Here is a 23,637-nt window from a genome sequence, read left to right on the forward strand (position 1 = left end):
TGTTTAGTGCTAAATACTGTTAAGCTAGTATGGTGTATAATATCAGTAATATGAATGCCTAAAGCTGTTCCTGTATTCATGATTGTGGTGAATATATCCAATACTATGTTTCTGAGTGGCATCTAACTACTCTCTCCACACAGTTTTGATCAGTCCTCCGTCCCCCAATTTCTTTTTGAGGTGTGGAATAAGCTACTGGTGGCCTTTTCCCTGAACCATTATCGTGGGCTTGTATATCCAATAACACTCCATTTACTGAGCAAACATTCTGGGACAAAAAAACAACAAAAAAAAACCAAAAAAAACAGGCGCTTCCTCATTTTCATATTCAATATTCCACATCACGCAGATTCACTGACCCCTCAGCACTGAAATACTGTGAAATAGGAAACTCTAATGCTGGTATTATTTTCAGTAGCCTTTTATCTTGAAGAGTGGGATTTTTATATAAGCAACCAAGGTGACATGAAGAGGGATTTTTGGTGCTAGCTTTTATCCAGGAGGGAGAAACAGAGACGCGCAGAAGGAAAGAGAGACACTAGTAATGCAGGATATGTAACGAAGACGAGGGAGAGACGAGGAGGAGGTGGTGGAGGAAAAAGAAAAGCTTGGCGCTGCTCATAAAGACACAGAGGCAGAAGGCGACAGAGAAAGTCCCAGTTAAAAAAGCAAATGAGAGAGAGTCGGTCAGGAGAGCACTGTCATAACTTCATGCGTGTTTAAGCAGAAGAGTAACGTAAGTTAAATGCCCAGCAGATGTGGGTACCAGTGGCCAAGAGATGACACCAGGTGCACTGCACCTCTTGAGAGGAGAAATGACTTAATGATGCACACAAACATATACAAAGTGCTTCAATTTGAAATGGAGTGATTTTTAATGACTTATAAATAATTTAACTTATTTCTGAAGGTGAATTCTAGTTGCAACTCAAAGGTTCAGCTAATCCACCACATTAGTCCAGACCGTTTCACAGACTTTTGCTTTTCATCTGATGTCACCATCAAACATTTTTAGTCAACTTATTTTCTGATGGCATTGCCATCAGCCTCAGCTGTGCATTTCTTAATTCTTTAAATTACATGTTAGCATTGTCACTGAGCGTTTCAGTGTGCTGATAGCTGCTCTATGTACAGCCTGACAGAGATGTTAATGTTGCAGGAGATATTTGGGTTTTGGGATAGGGGGAGCATTAGAAATGACCCTAACATGTTATATCTGACACCGGGGTTATGCATTTCAGACATATCTTCATGTCAGTTAAATGCACTGTGCTCTGTGCCCATACCTTTGCCCTTCACTATCTCCCATTGTCATACACACTTGCATTGAGACTCATCTCACCAGGGAAAAAATCCACTGTCAGTGTGAAAAATGGAGTGGAACAGATGGCATCAGAATGATTGAAACCACCTACAACAGTTCCCACGACTTCCTTTTCTCCTTCTCTCTCCCTCATTCACTGACTGCTTCTCTCTCATCACCCCCATTCCCACCCAACTGCACCCATCGTCTGGATACATCATCCAAGCCTCTTCAATGCCATCCAGGCTCATGGTTCTTGCCAAAGAGGCTTGGGCTAACTGGAAGCCCCACAGTGCTACACAAAGTCAGCCAAGAGGAGAAAGGAAAGCAGGAGGCGAATGATGAGATGAAGGAAGGTGGAGGAAAAGAAATGCAAGTTTCTGCTGTTTTTACTCAACTTCTCAGTTAAGTTGTGTTATTTTTAGATCACATATTTTTTGAAAATATCAGTGGGTTCTGCCTAAAGATTCTGGATCTTGCTTACAGAGTAACAGACAAAAATTCAAAGACCTGAAACTCTAACATCGATCCATATGTGCATGATGATTTTCTCCAGCCATCTTCTCCTTTCAGTACTATTTTCACTCTCCTCCTTTCTGTCAGCCCCTCCTTCCTGCCCCACCTTGCCTCATCACACCTTCCCAACACCGGGCCTGGTTGCTGAGTGCCAGTCATGTAAATGAGATAGTTAGCAGATCAAAAGGCATGGAGAGGAATTTTTAATAGCAGAAGAGGTGTTGATTAGTGTCAAGAAGGAGAGACGAGGCAAAGTGCAGGCTGCCTCTTTTACACCCCAATGCTTTGAGGCATATGTTGAGGTGTGTGTATGTGTTGCTGTGTGTGCATAGGTGAGAGGGAAAGCAAGAAAATGTGTATCTGTGTACGTGCATTCACGCATGCGTTTAGTGTATACCTACAGCCATTCGTTTATCATACCATGAACGTGTGTGTGCGTCTTGGCACGAGCGTGTGTGTGTGCCTTCCCTCCGGGAGATCATCGTTAATGCATAATACATAGCTCCATATTTCTGACTATAACAGCAATAATGTTGGCAGGCTGAGTTTATGAAGAGGAGATCAGGTGTAGGAGAAAGTGATTACAGGGCACAAACACTGCAACTGATATTGCTTTATTGTGAGAAGTAACTGGCATGAAGAAGACAGCAGCTGAGGATAGACCAGAGCGCAGTGCTAATCAAGTAGGCCTTACTGCAGTGATTCCTGGTGGCTGTAGAGGAGCAACATGGATAACGAGTTGTCCTGGTAAACTAAAGTGAAGCTCATCAGGTTAAGCGTTGAACATGAAGGCATAAAGGTTCTGAATGTGTGTTAAGTCATTAAATTACAGTATCTGCTGATGATCTGGCCTGACTATCGTTATTTTAATATGTATTTCACATCAACAATGGGAATTATTAGTATAACAGGACAGTCCTTTTCTCTGGTAATTCACACTATGTAAATCAGAATTAATTACATTTTAGCTTGACACTAAGCTCTGTGTGTAGGATTTTTAATTAGACCTCTCAGGATTTTAAAAAAAAAAAGATTTTATTAGTGTCATAATTATGTAACATGCTCTACATGTCTTTCAAATTTCATCTAGAGCGAAGATTTGATCCGGGCCAGCAGTCTTTATCTCAGAATCTAAATTGTAGCCAACCTTTAGGTATGGTCTAGGAATAAATAGGAGTTCAAAGCTGGCGTATCAGTGGCTATTCATTCTTTGTGCAGGGGCTTGCCTACATGCTCCTGCCTGTGTCAGAATTTTCATCTTCTCACTCTCCCCAGCTGCTTCCCTCGCACGCCCCTCTCCCTCTCACTCACACAGATGGCAGAGAGGTCGAATCACTTTAATGAATTTTCAAAGGACCTGCACCAGCAATATTAAAAGGAGCTCTCGAACTTCAACACGTCTCACACTGAAGTAACACACATGCACTCTGACATTAGCACGCACATATAAAGGCTAAAGCATTTCACACTGTGCTGTCATACACGCGATTAGACGCACAACACATATAGTACAGTATGTTAACATGCAGAAATACTGTACACTGCTTTCTTCACAAACCAGTAACATCCACAAAGAAAACAAAAATGGGGAAAGATGCAATCCCACACTGTACACTGGTCTACACTAGTGAACATTCTTAATTAACTCCATTAGAATGACAGGCACCCACTGGAAGGTCAAAGGTCAATTTTAATGATGAGCCTACATATGGCAGCCACTGTGTTGCCTTGCAAGTGAAACGAGCACCACTTCTGCTGATCCATCTGTCCCGTGGTAATGACTGCACCTGGCCTTGCATGAGCCAACGCACATACAGGAGGCACCTGAGTTCTCACAACTGTCTCAGTACATAGAGGAAAACACAATTAAAAAGCAATAAGCAAGCTCACATCTTGTGGCCACATTGTTTACTCATTATGTCTAATTATCTATTTGAGTCAGAGATTTAAAAGACTCTTTTAATGGTTTTCTTGTTCCAAGAGGCTGGTGTTTAGGAATCGGATATGTGAGTAAGGAGGCATGTGTCAAACATCATTAAAGTTCTGTTTTTGCTTCTCCTATTCACATCAGAGCCTGGAGGAACTACTCCAATCCAGGCCTTTTTTAGCTGGTCTTGATCGCACAGTCGACATACGACAGCCTGTAGGGTTTCCCCCAGTCTTCACAAGGAGCTGATAGAAAGGGCCAAGCCAGTACTGCACTGCTAGAGGCATCAAGACTATTGCCTCTCCCTCTTTTTATTTCTTCCTTTCTATTCTGTCCTTCCGTCTACTTCTCCCCAGGCAAGAGAGTCTTTATCCCACCTCGACGTAGATGAACTCAGGGTCAGAACTCAGCATAAAGCCCACGGGTCTCTGATCTTCCCAACTTCTGATCACTCATCAAGGTCTGCCAGGCAGAGTTCTTTTTAAAAGCTGCATTTGAAAAAGTCCCTTAAATCCCCTCAGTGTTCTTTTTGAAACACAGGAGGGTGGGCAGGGCCCACGGGACGATACATCAGACTGAGGCCCTATTTGACTTAGCACTATTCATTCATTTAGTTTTTCTTCTATTTGCACTTCTGCAGTACTGCACATTGTATTAAGGTCTACAAATATATTCTATATCATTTTTATATCATACAGATTCCAGTTTCAAATGTACATGATAAAGATAAGCTTATGTAAGCGAAAACTCAATTATTAAAACCTTATTATTCTATTCTAATTTTAAAAGTACTCTAAATCATTTTATATGTGAAATAATACTATTTGCATGGCTTTCTGCATTTAATTTGACTCTTTTCTGACCTGAGAGGAAAAAAAAAACAAAACAAACTGGAGATCTGAGGATTGAGATATACAGGTACAGCGTGATGGCACAGCACTTCTGTTTTCAAAGAGAAGACAGCTGTGCAACAAGAACAGAACATCTGTTGCAGCGTTAGCATAAGCATACCTTGCTCTCGTACCGTCATGCCTGAGCAGCCTTTAAACCGGACAGCGCTGAGCCTGACAACTGCCTGATGAAGTCTGGAGTTACAGTAACTGTGCTCATCATGCTGTCACTCACAAAGTAGCTGTTCACACCTCAACTTGAAGAGAGATTAAAAACAAGTGAGCAATATTTTTTCCCCTCATACGACAGTCTTAGTTTTCAAGCCGAACTGGCTTCATGTCTGACTTGTGTAAACTTCCACAGACTTCTGAAGTCTGTGTGAGCCCAGGCCATCTGTAGTCTCTGTTAGTGCTTCTCTAATTCTTTGTTGCAGAGAAAAAGAAGTAATGTTTATATCAGCTCAGATGGAAGCGTGCAAGCTCTCTCAGTACCACCGATAACATGGCAGCAATGTTCTCTCTCCTGCAATGTCTGTTTCACACCTTCTCACTTTTCTGTCTGCATTCGGGCCTTTTTGCAGTTGGCTGGAGCTTGGCCAGCCAGAGCCATTTTGTCCCATTATGTTGTACTGTAAAAAAAACAGCTGCTCCCATTCCGCACTGGTGAATAGGTTAAATGGTGACACAAGGAACCAGGCCTTTTTCTCGTCATGGACTAAATTGACAGACAACAGGCACTGGAGGTTCCACTGCTCCTTCTCGGCTGCATTCCAGCTCCATAGCTTTTGATTTCTAATTAGTGGCCACTCAGTTTTGCAGCTGTTTTAGAGACAGAGCCCTCTCTCTTTCTGTGTCTGCACGTTCATGGACCATTCCACTGAAAAGAAAGACTCAAACTGTTCTAAATAAAAATTGTCTGACCTACTGATTATCTCTATCAGTGGGTTTGTTACAATCGGTGCAGGGTGTCAAGAAGAGAATAGATGCCCATTGCACTGGATATGTTGATTGCATTACAATACAGTTACAGCGATTCTTTCAGATTGTGCCATCCTGGATAACAGCTGACCTACGATATATTAGGATCTTTGTGTATATACTAATAAATAATCTATTTACTGAATAGCATAATGTAGTGAGGACACTGGCAACTGCATTTACCTGAAATTGTAGCAATTAGTTTTTGAAATGCTTCAATTAAAAAAAATTGCAAGGTATTCAATACCAGTGCACTGTGTATGGGCTGTAAGTGCACAGGTATTTAACAGCATATTGAAATACTGAGACAACACTTCCAACCATAAATGCCACATTTTACAGTACACTTACCTATTAAAAGGCCAAGTGAAAGGCCAACAAAAAAATATTTTGTTAATTCAGATTTTGCAATTTTCTCTTCTCTCTTAACTGACCTCACAGCTAAATCATGTGCCTGACTGATCACCTTCAGCCCTCTGTTTCTGAGCAGCTGAAAATTGGAGGAGTGGGCGAGAGTGGTCTAAAACAGAACACGATAGAATATTTAGTGAATGGCGCAGAATAACTGAGGCACCAGTAACGCACAACTCTGAATCGGTTGCAATCATCACATTGTTGCTTGCAATTGTAGATCACTTTTGTGTTTCATTTGGAGTTAACACACAGAGTGAAGTAAAAATACAGCAGCAGTTCAAAGCAGATTAATTATGGGTGATCTGTATGGATGTCACGGATCAAACAAACCAGCTGCCCTGATTCCCCTAAATGCAGTGTTGTCCCGGCCGTGGTGTTATGTGATGAATGAGGAAAGTCAAGACTGGCTGTGACAAAAAGAATCTCCCTTGAGGAAACTGATGCCCTTGTCCGAGAACAGTCTCAGAGGACTCAGCACTCCAAATATCCCACCAAGGACAGATGACGTCTCACTATGTTTAATCCAACTTTCGGAGAAAGTGTCACCATGTTTTCTTTGCATGTCAGCAGCTTAATGATAAAAAGAATTTGTATTCATGCTGTTAATACCAAATGTGTTGATATGTTTTACCAAGATGAGCTGCAGACAGTTTAAAATGTTGAGAGTATCTGACAAATACAGCCTGCAAGAATCTCTGGCTGATTTAGAACAACACAGACTAAATTCCCCATCAGAGTCATAAAACCTGATCAGGAGGGCACATGCACAGCTTCACAGTAACAGTCCTTATGTACTGTGCTGTTGTGGTAATATACTCTAAGTGTAGTGAGCTCTTTCTTATATTTCAAGTGTGGATTGAACAATTTAGTGTAACCTCTCCAAGTCTTATGTATTACAGAAGCATTCCACTGTGCTTTACCCCCCAATCTATTTGCCACAAGAGATGTGATAGAGAACTACAGCATTATCAAGAAAAAATGCCTACACACACACACACACACACACACACACACACACACACACCCACACACACACACACACAAGAAACCTCTTACAATGGCTCTTGGTGTGTCCACTCATGACATGGCCTTTTCTGCCTTACTGCAATTGTTCGTCAAAGAAAAACTTTACTAAATGGAGTCCATGTCATCACTAAAATCCATGTCTGAGCAGTGATATGCTCACTGTGTCACATCACAGAGATTGTTTGTAATTCACTCCAGCAGTGACCACTCCAAACATTGCCAAATCCCTCTCAATAGAAAAAAGAAAACACGAGGAACGGACTTCTCAGCTTTTCTTTTCCTTGTCAAAAGTTTCCATATTGTGTTGTGAGTTCTGCACAGCATAACTAAGACCCTGGAAGCAGCTTATCTGCTTAAAACAGGAGGGTGAGAGAGGGTAAAAAAAGTGTTTCTGCCTTCCATCTTTTCCTGGTTCAGAGAATGGGTTTATTGAAGCCACCAGAGCTTTGGTTTCTCCCTACAGATTCTCCTACCCAACCCCGCTAGTCTAATCCACTTAGGCCCATGCTACCTCCACTGGTTTTGATTGGCCAGACTTTCAAATTTCCACCGCATGACTCAGTAAAAATCAATATTCTTCACTGCACTGCAAAAAATCCCACTATTAAAATCACTAAACGAGATTAGATGAAGAGAGATACAGAATAGGAGGGAGCGCTTTACTTCAGGTAATTCACCTTTTTTAGGCATGAATGGATTGCTGAGTGGTAGAAAATCTTTTTTTGACAAAGCAGAATTGAAATAATATTTGCAGTACAATTGTGCATTCTTAATTTTGTATCCTGTGCTATCTACACATCAGAATTTAAAATGTCTTCTTGACAGTTTTATTGTTGTTTTTCAACACAGTCCCTTCAAGTATCTTGGTCTCTCAGTCACTCTCTACCAAACAACACCAATGCTAATGTCATTGAAACCCCAGGTGCTTCTAGTGGCTCTTGAAGTCTGACATCAGTCCCTGCCATCCCCTCCCGTGGGCCCAATTTTCCTGGCACGAAGCTTCAAGGTCCTCAGCTGAGCTCTGTTTAGCAACAACGGTAGCAGTGAGTGTGAATGTGTGTCAGACAGAATGGTAATGAGGGTCCCAGAGACTGAACCCCAGTTTTCTGTCGTCCCTGAAAATAGATTTGTTCTCACGTACAAAACAGATATTGCAATCATATTCCCCCCATTGTTGATCCCCAGGGGATTTGGTGCATGCACACCAAAAATGTAAATGAATGCAGGGGGGATAGACATGATCAGTGATAAATCATATTACTGCCAAATTTTGCTTAGCAACACGAGAACGCGCTGTAAGCAATGGCAGCTCAGAATTAGTTCTGAGTCTACTATTTCCCTCACACTACACCCAGTTATTGTCAGTTCACCCCATTCTCTTGTTTTACTGCACATTTACAAGAAAACCATACTTTAGAAGAGTACATTCGTAGGGGGACCACTTTCAATATATATAAAAATGTGTGCCGTAATGGAAATCCAGTATATATTTCTGAGGCTGCCAGGGAGTTGGTACAGCAAAGTGCAGGTCTTATAATATCCATTTCTATAAATCTTCGGAGATATGAATGTCAGGCAGCAGTGACACAGCGACGATGTGGCTAAATGTTTTTTTTTTTTATGTCACTGGTTCAGTGTTTGTGCTGGAGCCACCCTAAGGTCTTCCCAGGGACTACGGGACTGCAATTTTATTATGCCGTTGAAACCTTTGGCATCAGCTGTCAAATTAACAAGCTTGGGGAAATGTAGCAAAGGTCGAAGCACAGAGGGTGCGAGATATCTGAGGGCTACTAAATCACCTCAGAGACATATGGAAAGAGGGGAGCACCTTGGTGTACGGTATGTTTGTATGAGCACATTTGTTTGTCTGGTGTTTATATTAATGCTGGTGCATAAAAAAATGCCACGAGTCGTTAGGAATGGATTAGTTTCTGTTTAGACTATATCCTCTCTGCCTCCACCCTCAAAATTGTGAAACACTGACAAATATTAATGCAAGTGGTGCAAACTCTGAATCCTCAGGGGAAACTATCTCTGAAGTTTTATGTCTCTCAATTAATAAACAGTAGCCCCCTCTTGACAGGGACAGTTCTTAACCCCCAGTCTGTACAATACTGGGATACCACCATTTTTCAGGGATGGCAGTGACAGACTCAGCTTGCCTTGGGGTTTAGTTTGCTGTTCATTGTAATTTGCTGATGTTTCTTTTCTCTTTCCCCTCCCTTTTGTACCACCACCCCCCTTCCCCTGCTCCCCAATGATTTGCCTACAGATGTGACCAACTATTCCACACTAGGTAAGACTCGGTTCTTTTCTCATACTATTGTTCTCAAGAGTGAGAGTCATGTTTGAGTTGTCATGTGTCTTTGGGAATAATGTCAGTGCATAAATATAGAAGCGGGTCACATGGGGGGAGGAGTCAAAGCGGCTCCAAGATGCCGCTGTTTGCTCAGTAAGGTATGTCGTGCTCTGCAATTCTCAGCCATCCCATTTTCCCACATGTGTGCATGAGAATACACAGTGGTAGCTTTTTCTGGCAAGTGGATTGTGTGCTCTGTGCCTTCAATTTGAATTTTATTCAAATGAGAATCAAATGGCCCAGATTGTTCAAAGAACATGCCGGAAGTGTTGACAAGCAGAGCACGGATGCTGCCTGTTTCCACAGTGTGGTGAGTGCATTAAAATATCTCATATGTTAAGCTGTGAACCCTTTAACCGTTCTCAGCTCCACATCATCTCGAAACCCCTGGTGCTATGAACACCGACAGTGCCATATGGCGACAGAGCCTTGCATGTCCTTCTCAGGGGATGATTTAACAAACACATCCACGCCATTTCTGATCTGAGGTGTAACTTTAAAAACGCATCTACGTCCACCTAACAAGATGATCTACGATCAGTTAAACTGCAACCTCCTGTGATGTCAGAACAGGATCTGTACTTCTAGATGTGAATTACATCATTAATTAATTGTTATCAAATAAATTTTCCTCAATATATCAAAATGGTACTGATCACTTTTCCTCACAAAGAGTTAATTCTTGCTGCGGAGAAACTATGCAAACAAACTATGCATCACTAACAGCAGTACACCAGGAGGACAGCAGACCAGGTGTGGCAAAATGGGCACGAGTTGAACAATTGTTTAAACTCTGGTTTACACAAACAAACCTAATGTGAAAATTATCCTAGAAGTGTAGCATCCTGTATTTTAGCTAGAGGCTGGCTGCAGCTGGCTGCAAAAGTATGATAGAAGTCAACTTTAGAATTGAATCCAGCATAGCAGGGCCTCAGAGTGGGACAGCAGGACTCTTCAGTGCTACCCATGGTTCTGAGCATCTGTTCATAAGGGGAAAATCAATCATGTCAAGGTGGAGCAGGCATATTGACCAAATGAGAAAGCTGGCAGAACTTGATGTTACCCTTACTTAGCTGATGTTTTGTCTCTGATACAGAGTTGCTCTGAATGCACTTGAGAGTTATGGGAGACCACCACCTCATTGTTTAATTGAAAAAAACAGAACAAAAAAAAAAAAAAACAGTGCCATGCCGCTACACTTAGCACAGTTCGGCTACCCAGCAGAGCAGCTGCAAGCATTTCTGGTCCGGCTCTCAAATATTTGAGGCAAGCACTGGCTGACTGCTCGGAAACAGAAAACCCCTAGCTAGCTGAGAATAATAAGTACCCATGGGAAGCTGCCAGATGGACATTTACTGTGAGCCTAGCTGGAGAGGGAGAAATCTGTCAAACATCACACTAGGCATCTGTGGAGGAGCAGTGCAGGTTCACGTCCACTATGTCGGATAAGAGGAGTACTCTTTGTTGAGACTAAAAGCTGTTAGATTTTTAACATATCACATCTAGCTGATGCATTTACCTTCTTCCAAGGTCAGCATTTCACACTGCATTAAAGCCACCTGTTACAGTAAAAGCTTTAAATAATGTCTAGATAATGGAAGCTTTAAAGATGTTTATCATATGATAGTAGTGGCCACTGCACATGCAGTCGATAAGTGCTGTGGATTAGCTGTCTTCATTCTACTCAGCTTTAATTCCTATTTTTCATTAGCTATTAATTAACTAATCTAAATTTCTAGTGGGATTCTGTTGTAATGCTGACGTGAAGATGGAGACTCAGATCTGAATTTCTATTTTATACTAGTTTCTTCCCTCTGCAAAGCTTCTTTTAATGTATGTCTCTTAAATTCTGGTGCAGGCTGTTGTTTCTGTCCCTTTCACTGAATAACAATTTAAAAACATTTTTTTCTGCCTTGGATAATCATTGAAGCCCAATTTTAACTTGGGCTAGAAATGTCCAGTATCTTTAAACACTCTTCAATATTACAATTACAATTGGCTCATTATGCACTCAGTGCATGAGCAAGTGCAAAGACTTCAGAGCTGGTAAAGAAAGGGAGAGGGAGAGTAAAAGAGCACAAAGATTTCAACTCAGTATCGTCAGCAGTGAATTAGGTTATCTTAGACAAGCTGTGTACCAGTTATTATTGCATTATGTCTGGCAGCCCTCCTCTCAGACAGGAACTGAGCCACACTTGATCAGTGATATGACACTGGCAGAGAAGAGCGTGATTGCTGGCTGCCCAGCTAAGCAAAAACCGTTGCACTGTTGAAGTCTAAAAGTAGATCTGTGCTTGGTAAAATTTAAAAAGGCCAGTCTGGACAGTATCCACACAGTGATAGCTTTGTTATATTCGGGAGTGAATTCTTCTGAAATGGTTTTGGTCTATTCATCTCTCAGAGGATGCAAGAACAATACACAGATAATATAAAACTTTCAAGTTTCCATCTGGGTTTCTCATGCCCTGGAAAAACACCGTTTTGATGCATAGAAGTATCATAAAAAATGCTAAATTCAGACGATATGGTTTTTGATAATTTGCATTTTTATAATTTGAATTCTCTACCTACTCTTTACAAAGAGATTTCTGAAAGGGTGTGTAACACAATATATGTTCTAGCAATGATTTTAACTTCACAGCCCTGATAAGAACGCCTGTACAGACAGCAAGCGAGCGGTCATAACCACAAACCATTTCAGAACAGCCATAGCTTGTTCCTGTGGCGGGTAATGTTTCTGTCTTTTAGTTGTGCCCTCTGGGTAATGGGGCATTTTGCTAATAGTGACTCTGTGTGTCAGAAAATCTCCTGGCATTATCAAACGCTCTCGAGGGAGCTTAAAGTTGCTGTATGTTCATTTTCCCCTCTTTTCCATAGACCAAAGACTACTGCTGGCTCAGTTGTTAATAGAAAATGTGAGTGATAGCTTGTTAGTGTGACTTTGCATACATTTCACTGTAATTAGACCTGTGTGACAGATTCACCAAGTGTTCACATTTACAGCCACCTCTGAGAAATCTGCTTACAGCGCATGATGTTAGCACAGCATGTCACTCCTCGCCGCTAATATTTGAAAGGCAGCGTTCAATATTTTCATGATAATCACTCATCATGGCAGACGATGATACACGTGACTATCTATCACTATGCATTAGAGATGCTTTAAAAAACGTTGTGCAACAGTAGCTAATTTAGGCAGACACATTAGACAGGTTTGTGTACACTTGGCCACCCTGTCTGTCCAAGTGAAGCTGGGCTGCTGTTACAAACAGATGGCTTATTCTTAACTTTATCAACTGTGGCAGTGTCACCCACAAAAGCGATAAGTTGTTGCACGGCCTGGGGAGAACGGCATCCATCAGTAGCTAACAGCATATGGTGAAGGCACATTAAGGTGTCCTCTCTCTCTCTCTTTCCCATCCTATTCTATGAGTAGTTCTGCAGCCAAGCATTGATGCTCACTTCACAGGACGATGTGTGCATGTTTGTGTGTGAGCATGCATTGAAGAGCAGTCAGCACTGAAAATTTTATATAATCCATAAGGTTCCAGGGTTTACACTAAACCTGTCAATTTATCTACCTGCTGATCTATGCACTCTTTTGCCATTTATTTCTTTAAATTCCTTTTATTTGTTTTTATTTTTAATATATTTAGATGTAAAATGGTTGTTGTTTGGCAGGGTGAAAATATTTCAGTTTATTTGGAAAGAAATCACAAAGTAATATCAGCATCTATATCTGTGTCAGCACCGTGTTATTTTTCCTCTCTCCCACTTGTAACAACCTCCATTGCCATCCTAACCTAACCACCCTGGCATGGCACTCTATTCCAACACTGGAAGGAAAGTGTGTTCACCAGATCCTCCATGTGCTGCATTCCTACATTACGTGGATGTCAATCAAAGACTTGTTTACTTGAGCAAATGGCTCAGTCTACCATGGATCAACGTGACAGCATGGCGCTGAATCAGATACACTACATAAAATCATATTCACCTCATGCGCACTGGGACGTACACAGTAGCAGGTGACGTGTCCGTGATTAAAAGCTTCTCTCATGAGGCACGCACAAATTGTCACATATGGGTATGTTTCTGTCATTAACACACTAGACCAAATGTATTATGAACATCAAAGCCTTCCCTGCTTCTAAGCATTAGCCTCTGAAATATAGAAAGAAAATATAAAGCCTAATTGTATAAGTCCCGAGGACTGGTGACACCTTGCCTGTGGGCCAATGTCATTTTCTACACCGACTACATTTCCTTTTGTTTAAAACTCATTTCAGCAAGTATTGTGTAATAATCACCACCAGTGGTTTTAAAGTTACTCTGTCTTGCTGGCTTTCAGTTTTGACACCTCTTTTATGCCAAGTTTCAGCTCATGTATGAAACCCTCTGATATGTCACAGCATGCATTCCACCCAAACCCCTTTAGCCTTCCTTTTTCTATTGTTATTCCCGTGTTGACGTCTCTCTAATAAGCTGCGTTAATTAGCCTGCTCTTCAAAAATATAATTTTCCATTGTGTCTTCAGGGTTTGGTCATTAAATGAACAAAGGCATTCAAATGACTGACACAATAGGCTCAGCTGATTAAGGATGCAGCCATAACAAAACTTGGTTGAGAAGCAACCAGGGAATCTAAATGATTCAACACCATCCTAGTTGTGTTGACTGGGTAACTTGTGCTAAGAGCATGGATCTAGAGTGCAGAAATGTGTTCATGCTGTAGATTTTTCTTTACATGTGAAAACATAGATCTCATGGCACATACAAAACTTTAAACTTTAAGATAAGGTTGTTCTGGGTGTGTGCATATAATATTTTCTGCATCCACAAGAAAGCTACTGATAACATGCTGCAGTATCAATCTTAAAATCTCTTGTATTACCAAGAAAATCTGCTAGGATATCAGCTGAAGTCATATGGTCTCCTTCGAGACAGCATCTGGCTCAAGCTGGCTCAAACTCTGCATCCATTTTGGCAGAACATTTGAGGATGATGAAGATCACTGGACAGAATCCATGGCCATGCTTCTCTGAAGGTTGAATGTCAGAGGTCATTGGGTGGCCAACCCATCTGCTGATCTGGCACTACCACATACAGTACAGGCTGGAAGTTAGTAATAGAATGGCATGCTTTGTGGGTATCTAAGTGGAGACAGGCTGGGTTTATAGCTTGCTCAGATGTAAACTACATATTCATCACAGCAGAACAGGCCAACAGATTATATCATTATTGCTGGTTTGATTACCAATGTGTGACAAACACAAAGTAGCAGATATTAAGGTTTTTTTTTTTGTGGGTTATTAAGGCAAAGGCATATGCCTGATAGTCTTTTAAGAAGATTAACAGAAAAGTCGTCATCGATACTGAGTCAAATTTGAAAAAAAAAAAAAACAAAAACATCAGCTTCCTTAGCCTTGGTCATGATGTATAATTGTAATGCAATATACGTTAAGCAAGATATGACATTTTTTACAAAGCATGGCCAAATTGGATCTGGTAAAGGAGGTCTAAGGGTGTCTAAAAAGTGACAACCTTATCTTTGCATATTTGTTAAACATATACGGTATGTAAATACACCACCAGTCAAACGTTTGGACACATTTTATCACTGAATTGAATGAGAAAGTGTGTCCAAACTTTTGACTGGTACTGTAGATTTTTAAGTTTAACTTTGGAACACATTCTGGAGTAAAGTAAACTAAAACTCCAGCATAAGAAACCTTAAAAGCAATAACTAACATATTTAGATTCCCCCCACCTGACTCCGAAGTTAACTGAGGTGTCACTGATTTATGTCGGTTAAAAAAAGAGACTACACAAGGTCACAGTGAGCAGTGGCAGGAGAACCTGGTGGACCTACGAGTGCAAAATCCAGTGTAGAGTTTGCACAAATCCCTTCCTACAAATTACAAGAGGTGTGGACTGTGGATTAGTAGAAGAAAAAAACAACAGCAGTTACATTCAGATAGGGTTGTAAAACTTTAAACTAGTCATTTACTTTCAAGAGGCAATTTAGACAGCACTAGATCAAGTGTAAGAAGGAATTTGCTTTACAGTTATGTTCAGCCCTAGTACACTATTAGTCACATTTTGCCATTTACATGCAGCTACATTCAGAATAAAACATAAAGTGGTATTACACAGTGCTACAAACTAATTGGCCCAATGTATTAAATCGTTTTTTCTTTAAAATTACATTAAATAGCAGCACAGTCAGGGACAGCAAAGCATGTATCTGTAGAGGCTGCACCATATTTACCCTGCAGAGCTCTAAGTACACAGAAAGCTGCTCCACCATCTCCCAGCATACCAGACTCACTTTCTTGACCAACGCCAAAACAGAAACGTGGGTTAATTAGTCCTATGTGGCCTGCCATACACAGCATCCTGGAGTGTAAATACATGAGACGATGTGTCCTTAGCTGTCTGCTATCACGGATTAAGGCTTGAAGCCAGATGGGAAATTCGTGCCAGGCTGTTATATATATTTTTTTCCTTTTCTGACATGTGCACTGACATTCCTGCAGGTCAAAAAGGGAAATTGTGTTTGCTCAGGGCCTTTAGTGACCGCAGGCCTTTCTAAAGGGTTACCCTTTGGGGAAGCACAGAACAGTAACGATGGGATTGGATTTAAAATCGAGATCCATGCTTGAGGAGGTTAATGAATTGCTGTGTTTACAGGAAATAATACTTATCCAATCTTTATAATGGCTCAGATATATATAGATATATATATCTATATATATCTATATATATATGTTTTTTTTTTGTTTCTTTTATTATGTCCTTACTTATCTGCTCGTAATGTGCAAATATGTTTTACAGTATGACATGAGACACGATGAGAGATGCCTTCCTCACATGAGTCTACTCTCCAAAGATAAAACACACATTTAAGGATAATGTTTCAAAGTAATTATTGACCATGAGCCTTTGCTACAGTGGTGATGCTAGTTAGCTAGCTTACATCCACCTGTAGAAAATAAAACAGCATTTTCTTATTTCAACAATACTATACTTTCTTCAAAACAGGCCAAAGCACATCAGGAACCTTTCTGTGGTTCACTCAGTGCTGTTTAAATAACATTATGTGACCATTAGGCCACAAGAGTCATTCATCACCAGCCTGTATTAATTCAGTGCTTTTGGAGATGTGAAGGGGCTGTTACATGTACCACTTCAGCATTACACTCCATCATTAATTTGCTATCTTGTTACCATACAAGCACCTCTCACGTCTTATATTCTCATGCACTCAAACGTTTCTCTTTAACTAGACATGATAATCACCTCACTTGAAAGATGGCAGGGAAAGAAAAGAAATCAAGAAATTGTATGCAAGAACAACAAGCTGACACTGCACAGTCAACAGCATGGAATAATCTATCCCACATATTATTCCTCCCTCTGGATTTCCACCATAAACACAGTCTGTTATCTATTTTTACCCTCCCTTTTTTTATTCTCTACCACCACGATTGTATTTACTCTTCGGTTTTCTATTGCTTCATGTGCTAGTGGGTTTCTATATTGTGGATTTCACTCACACACTCTGTCTGTGTCATCCACAAAATTACACACTTCACAGAACTGAACAGTTTGATCAATAGTGAAAAAGCCTTCACATTAACAACATACAACATCAATCATATACAGTGAGGCGAGCAATAGCTATCTCAGTGTAAAGAACTGCACAAACCTACAGTTTCTAATCCAGTCACCACTCTCACCAGTGCAGCTGTAAAATGTAAAATGCTTTGGACACACAATGAAACAGAAGTACATAACTTTGATGAATCATTTATCTCTCCTGGAAAAATCATCATCAACGTCGGAGCCATATTAATTATTGATCTAGAATAGGTCATTTATAAGCAGACATTCAGGGAGGCCACATTGACTTGGCTGCATAATGATTAACATAATCTGGTCTTATTATTGGATCAACAATAATATTAAAGTAGGCAGAGCTTTCATTCTGTGTCACTAATTCCTCTCACACTTACATCTAAATGAGAAATAAAGAAGCATGTATGAGGACGTGCACAGACTGAATGGGCAGGTAGAGACTATTTCTCTGCTTCACTCGGTTTCACTCACACACCATGTCCTGTGCACAGTTACACAGGACACACACACACACACACACACACACAGACAAAACCACAGTCTCTCTCTCTCTCTCACACAGACACACAAACACACACTTTCACTTACAGTCTTGGTCTCTGTGCCTACCTCTCTCAAATGAATAGAGCTTTGTAGTAAAGCCAGTAGGATTTTCAAACACATCATTAAAAGGCTCTTGGGCAAACTGTATGGAGACCAGCTGACACTCCATGATTTGGCATTTATATGTTGCCATTTTAGATATTATAAGCCAAGACTGCAAAATTGAGGATTTGCATTTATAAATGATTAATGCTATTTAGGTCTGAAAGTAAAACTCAATGTTAAAGAACTAGTTGCTACTGTTTAGTTATAGCAAAACCAGAAGGATGACCAGTTAACTCAACATTTACCATTATGAATTTATTCAATATATAATTATCCCATATCTGCTCATCTTGTATTGTGTTGCCTGCTCTATTGTTATGCCAATATTTTCCCGTAACACATAACATTTGCACAGATTCATAACAATTATTAGCCCTACTTGCAGAAGCATACCTTTAGCAGCTCTGGCATGTGTGAATAAGCTAACATGAAGAATCTCAGACAGCAGTCCAACACTGTCTTATCGGGCTATCTGACAACACACAATGCTAATTCAGGTGTGAAGAGTAAACTCATTTCCATTTTGTAATCTGGCCATGCTCTCGAAATTATTCAGAGTCTGCCCATCTCGTTGCTTCCCATCGGACACAAAAACAAAAACTTAATATCCAGAATAAATTGGGAATGAAATGAGTTAAAAAGGATTATTCAATATGCACACACATAATATGACAGTCAATACCCTATCGATCACTGTGGAATTTTAATTTACCTATAATGAAACACTATTAAGTGAAGCTGATTGATAGTTTTTACACATGGGAGGACACAATTATGTTGCACACAGGATACACACGTTACAGCGCGCACACACAGATTCCCCGCTCGCACAAGTCCGCCACAAATTCACACACTCCCATTCCACAATGTTATTATCTCATTCTCCATGGTCTCATTTTTCACAAAGCCCCAGGGTGTGTGAGGGACAGTCAGGGTTGAGCTCACACAAGCCCAGGCTGCACACCCGACTGCCAGTGAAGGTCTGTGTTAGTACCGAGTGCAACACTGCCAGAAGAAACGGGAACGGGAAAATGGAAAGAGCCCAGATGATCCTGCAACACAATGTGGTGCAGGACCTTTTCACACTGCCAGTGGCAGCAGCTTTCTGACTTTACTGGAGATTATTGTTTATTTGGAGATTAGCATTGGAGACTGATTAAAAGATTTCAAAGACATGTTATTACTGAGGAGCTAAGTAGGCAAAGGTCTTTATGGCAACATATTACAAAATGACCACAATATCACACAGATTGCTAGGACTCTTAATAAATGGCAACCCTTGTCTTTAAAGCTTGTTTTTTTTTTTTTTGCCCTGCAGTAAATTATGGAAAAAAACAACAAGAAAACATTTTCAATAATGATGAACAGTGAATTTTAGTTACGCCCACAACAGATGAAACCAACCATTTAACCATTATTCGTGTTACAACATTATGATATATGACTAAAATATCTCTGGTGAATTATTCACCTATTTTTGTTTATCTGCTTGAGGCTTTGAAACCAACAGGGTTTGGTTATCAAACTCAGCAATATCTCATCAACACCTTTGTTAGCAAAAGAAAAAAAAAATCAAAAGTTAAACTCTCTTTCTTGCTGTAGATTCATTTTGCAGACGAGACATGGAGCTCTCCATTTTCCCTGGTGTTAAAACTGTCTCTAAGCTGTATCCTGCAGTTCTGCTTGAATATGGTGCGTCATCATGGCTATTAATTTTAGGACGTCCTATTTATTCTCACTAGTGAAGTCACCATCTGATGTATTTGCAGTTGACTAGTTAACTTTGAGAAACTAGCTCCTCCCTCAATCCTTCTTTGTTTTCGGACTATGGCAGTGAAATATAACAACATAGCTATGATATAAATATTTATATAAATATAAAAGGCACCATGGAGATATCAAGTGGCATCGTGATAGAGGTCACATATTATCTGATGCTACTTATATTACATCTGCCAACAAGGTTATGTTTTCAGTTCAGATTTAGTGGGTTTGTTTATATCTTGAAATTAACTTATGAGAAATTACCTGGTGAGTTTTCAGATATGTGTTTTTTTACCCAACTCTAAAATCTGCATTGTAAGGTGTGAAACTCTACATTTAACAGTTACATAAAGATATTCCACCTACACACTATTTGACACCATTTTAGTTGTTTTTGAGTTTTCGAAATGTTATCTAATCCCCACTTGTTACACAGAATACTGAATTTGGGTTTTAGAGGTTATGAAGATGTTAAACTGGCACTAATCTGCCAGAATCCAAACTGTAAGGATCACCCGCCCACTGTCCCCTGAACATCTGGAGGGTCAAAGTTTATATACTTAACCTTGAGTTGGCTCATTGGACATTTTTTGCTGTGTTGTAACTTCATTTTTGCTGTCAACAGTGTTGTACTGTTGTACTATTCTAATTGACATATAAGGGTAGTGTGGGTTTCAACCAGGGGCTCTGAGCCCAGAAAACGTTCCATCTATTTCCATATATATATGGAATAAGTGGTAGCCAGTGAGCATATTTTGGATGCTGGCATTTGCAGCCTGAAAGCACTGCTGTGCCTCAGGACAGTCTCACAGAGATACTACGGCTGTAGATTTAGTTTTGTTCTCTATAGCTGCTTTTTGTGTAAGAACAAAGACTTCAACCTTGAGCTATGGAACAATCAGTAGACATGGAAGTGATGTGTTGCTGTGGGCAGCTGCATGTGATGACTGCACTGCCAACAGAGAACCACACACACAATTAGTGTCAGATCAGTGACATCTAAAGTGATCCGTCAGACGTGAGCCAGCTGTTTTTATATAGAGCCAACTCTCCAGCATCACTTCTTCAGTTTGGTACCAGCATTATTTTTGTGGGCACAGACAGCAGAAATAAGGGGCTGGAAACTACATTTCCATGTGTCTCTGTCCCAACATAAGTGGTGTCCGGCTCATTGAGGTGATGCCATAGACTACTACATCACAGAGTTAGTGATTAGCAAAGTTGGGTGGGGGTTTGGAGGGGGGCAAAGACATGAACTAAAGCCCAAACCAATAACTCTCAACATTGAATTTAGTATTTGTCTAGGAGGTGCTGTAAAAGGCTCTGTCCATTTTTTCAATTTCCACATTAATATCTTAAAAGAACTTACAAGACTCACATGGCCTTGACATCTTGCTCAGAGGTTGTTAAAAGGTCTGTCTGATCTACTCACAGACCTCTAGTGTGGTTATCTTAGACAGTGTGATAAGGATCCCACTTTTATCTCAGGTCCAGTGTCTTTTAGACAGCAGCAATGAGAAAAAAAGTAGATAATACACCTGTCAACAAAACACGAGGTGTAAAATTTGCCCTAGGGACAACACACTCTCACGGTGCCAGTGATATACTAAATAATACATTACATATGGGAAAGCAGAACATATAGAAGCAACATAATGAAAAAAAACTTTCTTCTTCTTTTGTTGTTGAAAAAAATACTTTTCTAACACATCCACAAGAATAGCGGTGGCAAGATCTTTAAATTTAGATTGGTGAATGACGCCCCCTGAACGTGTGATGAACACTAATTAACAACCTTTCAGCTCGAGAAAACGCTAGTCTCCTGCCTCTTTGCACATTGCATCCCCTTGTTGCTGCTGTGGCAGCAGGTAGGGTGGAGGACTGAAAAGGGGGAGTTTTATAACGCTGCCTGCAAGAAGTTGATTTCTACACCCTTCTGAATGTGTAAACCTACTGTTTATCCCCACTCACATCTTACTGAGATAAGCCACATGCTTTCTCACAAATGCTGCTCAACATAATTGTCTTCAAGGTTGCCTCATACCTTACAAAGCTCTATAACCACTGACATCGTCTTTACCGTGGGGAGATTGGCCAGATATGTTTTCAAGTTTTTATCATGGTGACAAATTGCTAGTTAAATTACCTTTATTTGTGAGGCTTAATGCCACATTTTGTGCTGATAGTAGGGTTAAAGCTGGATGATATGTTTGCTTTATGTCTAAGAAAAATAGAGAGAATAATGGAAAACTTTTGTGTTACTTGAAAGTTTTGAAGAAAATAAATAGGCCGATTGTGTTACAGGTAGTACGAGTTAGGTCAGAACAGAAGGGAGCGAACCCTTCTGTTCTCTGAATGCTGGACATCAAGCCTGGACCTGCCTGCCAGATCTCCACACTGACTACCTTAAAGTAATGCTTTAATGTCAGTCAATGCCATACTTGAATTCAGTTATTCCCTTTCAAGCAAAGTGCCATAGGGACATATGCAGACAGTAAGAGTGCTAAAACTGGACAGGTAGTCTGTACCAGCTGTCAAATGTCTATATTTATCCTTATATGAAACCAAATCTTAAAGGGACCATCCGCAAATTCACAACCACATGAGTTAAACTTATTGTATGTGAACATACAGTAAAATTAACCTGCCTGAGGTTGAATTGAGCAGTGCCATCTGAGGGACATCCAGTATTGGTTCGGCCTTGTTCCTTGCACAGAGATTTGCCGAGATTCATGGAATCTTGATGATATTATGTAGATGATGATATATTTAAAGTCTTTGCCATTTTCAGTTAAGAATCATTATTCTGAAATTGTTTGACAATTTATAGATGCAGCTTTTTACAAACTGTTGAACCTCTGCCCATGTTTACTTCTGACAGAGTCTGACTCTACAATGCTCTTTTCATACACAATCATGTTACTGACCTGTTGCCAATTAACCTAATTAGTTTCAACATGTTCTTGCAGCTCTGTTCTTACTAGTACCACTTACTTTTCCAGCCTTATGTTTCCGTCCCAACTTTTTGGGATGTGTTGCTGCCATCAATTCCTAAATATCCTTATTTCTTTTCTTAAAATGGTCGTTTAAACATTTGACATGCGTTCTCTATTTGATTGTGAATAAAATATGGGTTTATGAGACTTACATTCTGTTTTAATGTAGATTTTACACCCAACAGCATCCCAACTTTTTTTTTTTGAGGTATAGTTTTTGAGTATTTCCTTATTTTTATCCTTATTAAGGACACATAAATTTGGCATTCCACTTCTTTTTCCTCTAGCAACATTTTATTTTTTTAATTAGAGAAATATTTAGAAACACATGCAAAATTAATGAGGTTCAGCCACCTTTGTGTTTAGTACTATGAAGCAAATTGTAGCATGCCAGCTAAGACATGGCAGACATCTTAGCTTTGTCATTATCGGCTTATTTCAGTCTTGATAGCACTACATCAGTTATACTGCATTTCCTGATAGTTGATTAAAGATTGAGGTTTCACATTAGTGCACTGGAACAGCTCAAATGATTTTGACGCCATCTCTGGTCTTTTTTTCCCAGTGGTATATTATCATTAGTAGTTTTATCTCCAAATAAACAAACAGTTATTTATTTCACTCTAGTAATTTAAAGTCTATACTCATCGTGCTTATTTTACTTTAAACAATCTCTGCAATTGCGTCTCTGATTTTCTGTTAATGTTTTAATCTTGTTAACAACAAACACTCACTGATGCCACATTAGTAGAATATACAGCACTGAACATGACTTTATTAAAGCTTTTATAACTGAACAGCTCTCATCAGTATGACACTCTGTGATATGATTTGAGTAATAGATACTACTATAGCAAGTGAGGTGCCAAAGAATTTTAATGAAAGCCATTATACCCTTAACTTTGCTAACGCAGAGGGCTAAAGCAAACAACAAGCAGACTTCCAATGAGTACTGTGCTCCTTCTTAACCACCCCTGGGTGTTGAGTCTCTGCACTGTATTTCTAAGGCTTGTGAAGATCTCACTACAGAGTCTCAGAGGTGTATTATTCACAGAAAAATGCAGCTTACTACCACAGGCACCCGACCACCACAATCTAGGACTCACGTTAAAGAGTGTGTACTCACAGTCTAGTGTTCACTCCCGTCCCTGTACCATTACACTCTCTTTCCCAGCC

General features: G+C 40.1%; 1 protein-coding gene across 4 annotated transcripts in view; it reads left to right on the forward strand.

The window, feature by feature from the left end:
- Positions 1-23,637, forward strand: part of LOC113136086 (receptor-type tyrosine-protein phosphatase delta) — a 312,879-nt gene that overhangs the window by 76,466 nt on the left and 212,776 nt on the right. For all 4 annotated transcript variants that reach the window (XM_026316526.1, XM_026316545.1, XM_026316554.1 and 1 more), the window contains exon 4: positions 9,327-9,350. The gene's annotated coding sequence lies outside the window, so the exon portion shown is untranslated. The remainder of the gene's footprint in view (positions 1-9,326; positions 9,351-23,637) is intronic.

This window comes from Mastacembelus armatus, chromosome 18 (genome assembly GCF_900324485.2).
Source record: "Mastacembelus armatus chromosome 18, fMasArm1.2, whole genome shotgun sequence".
NCBI lineage: Eukaryota > Metazoa > Chordata > Actinopteri > Synbranchiformes > Mastacembelidae > Mastacembelus > Mastacembelus armatus.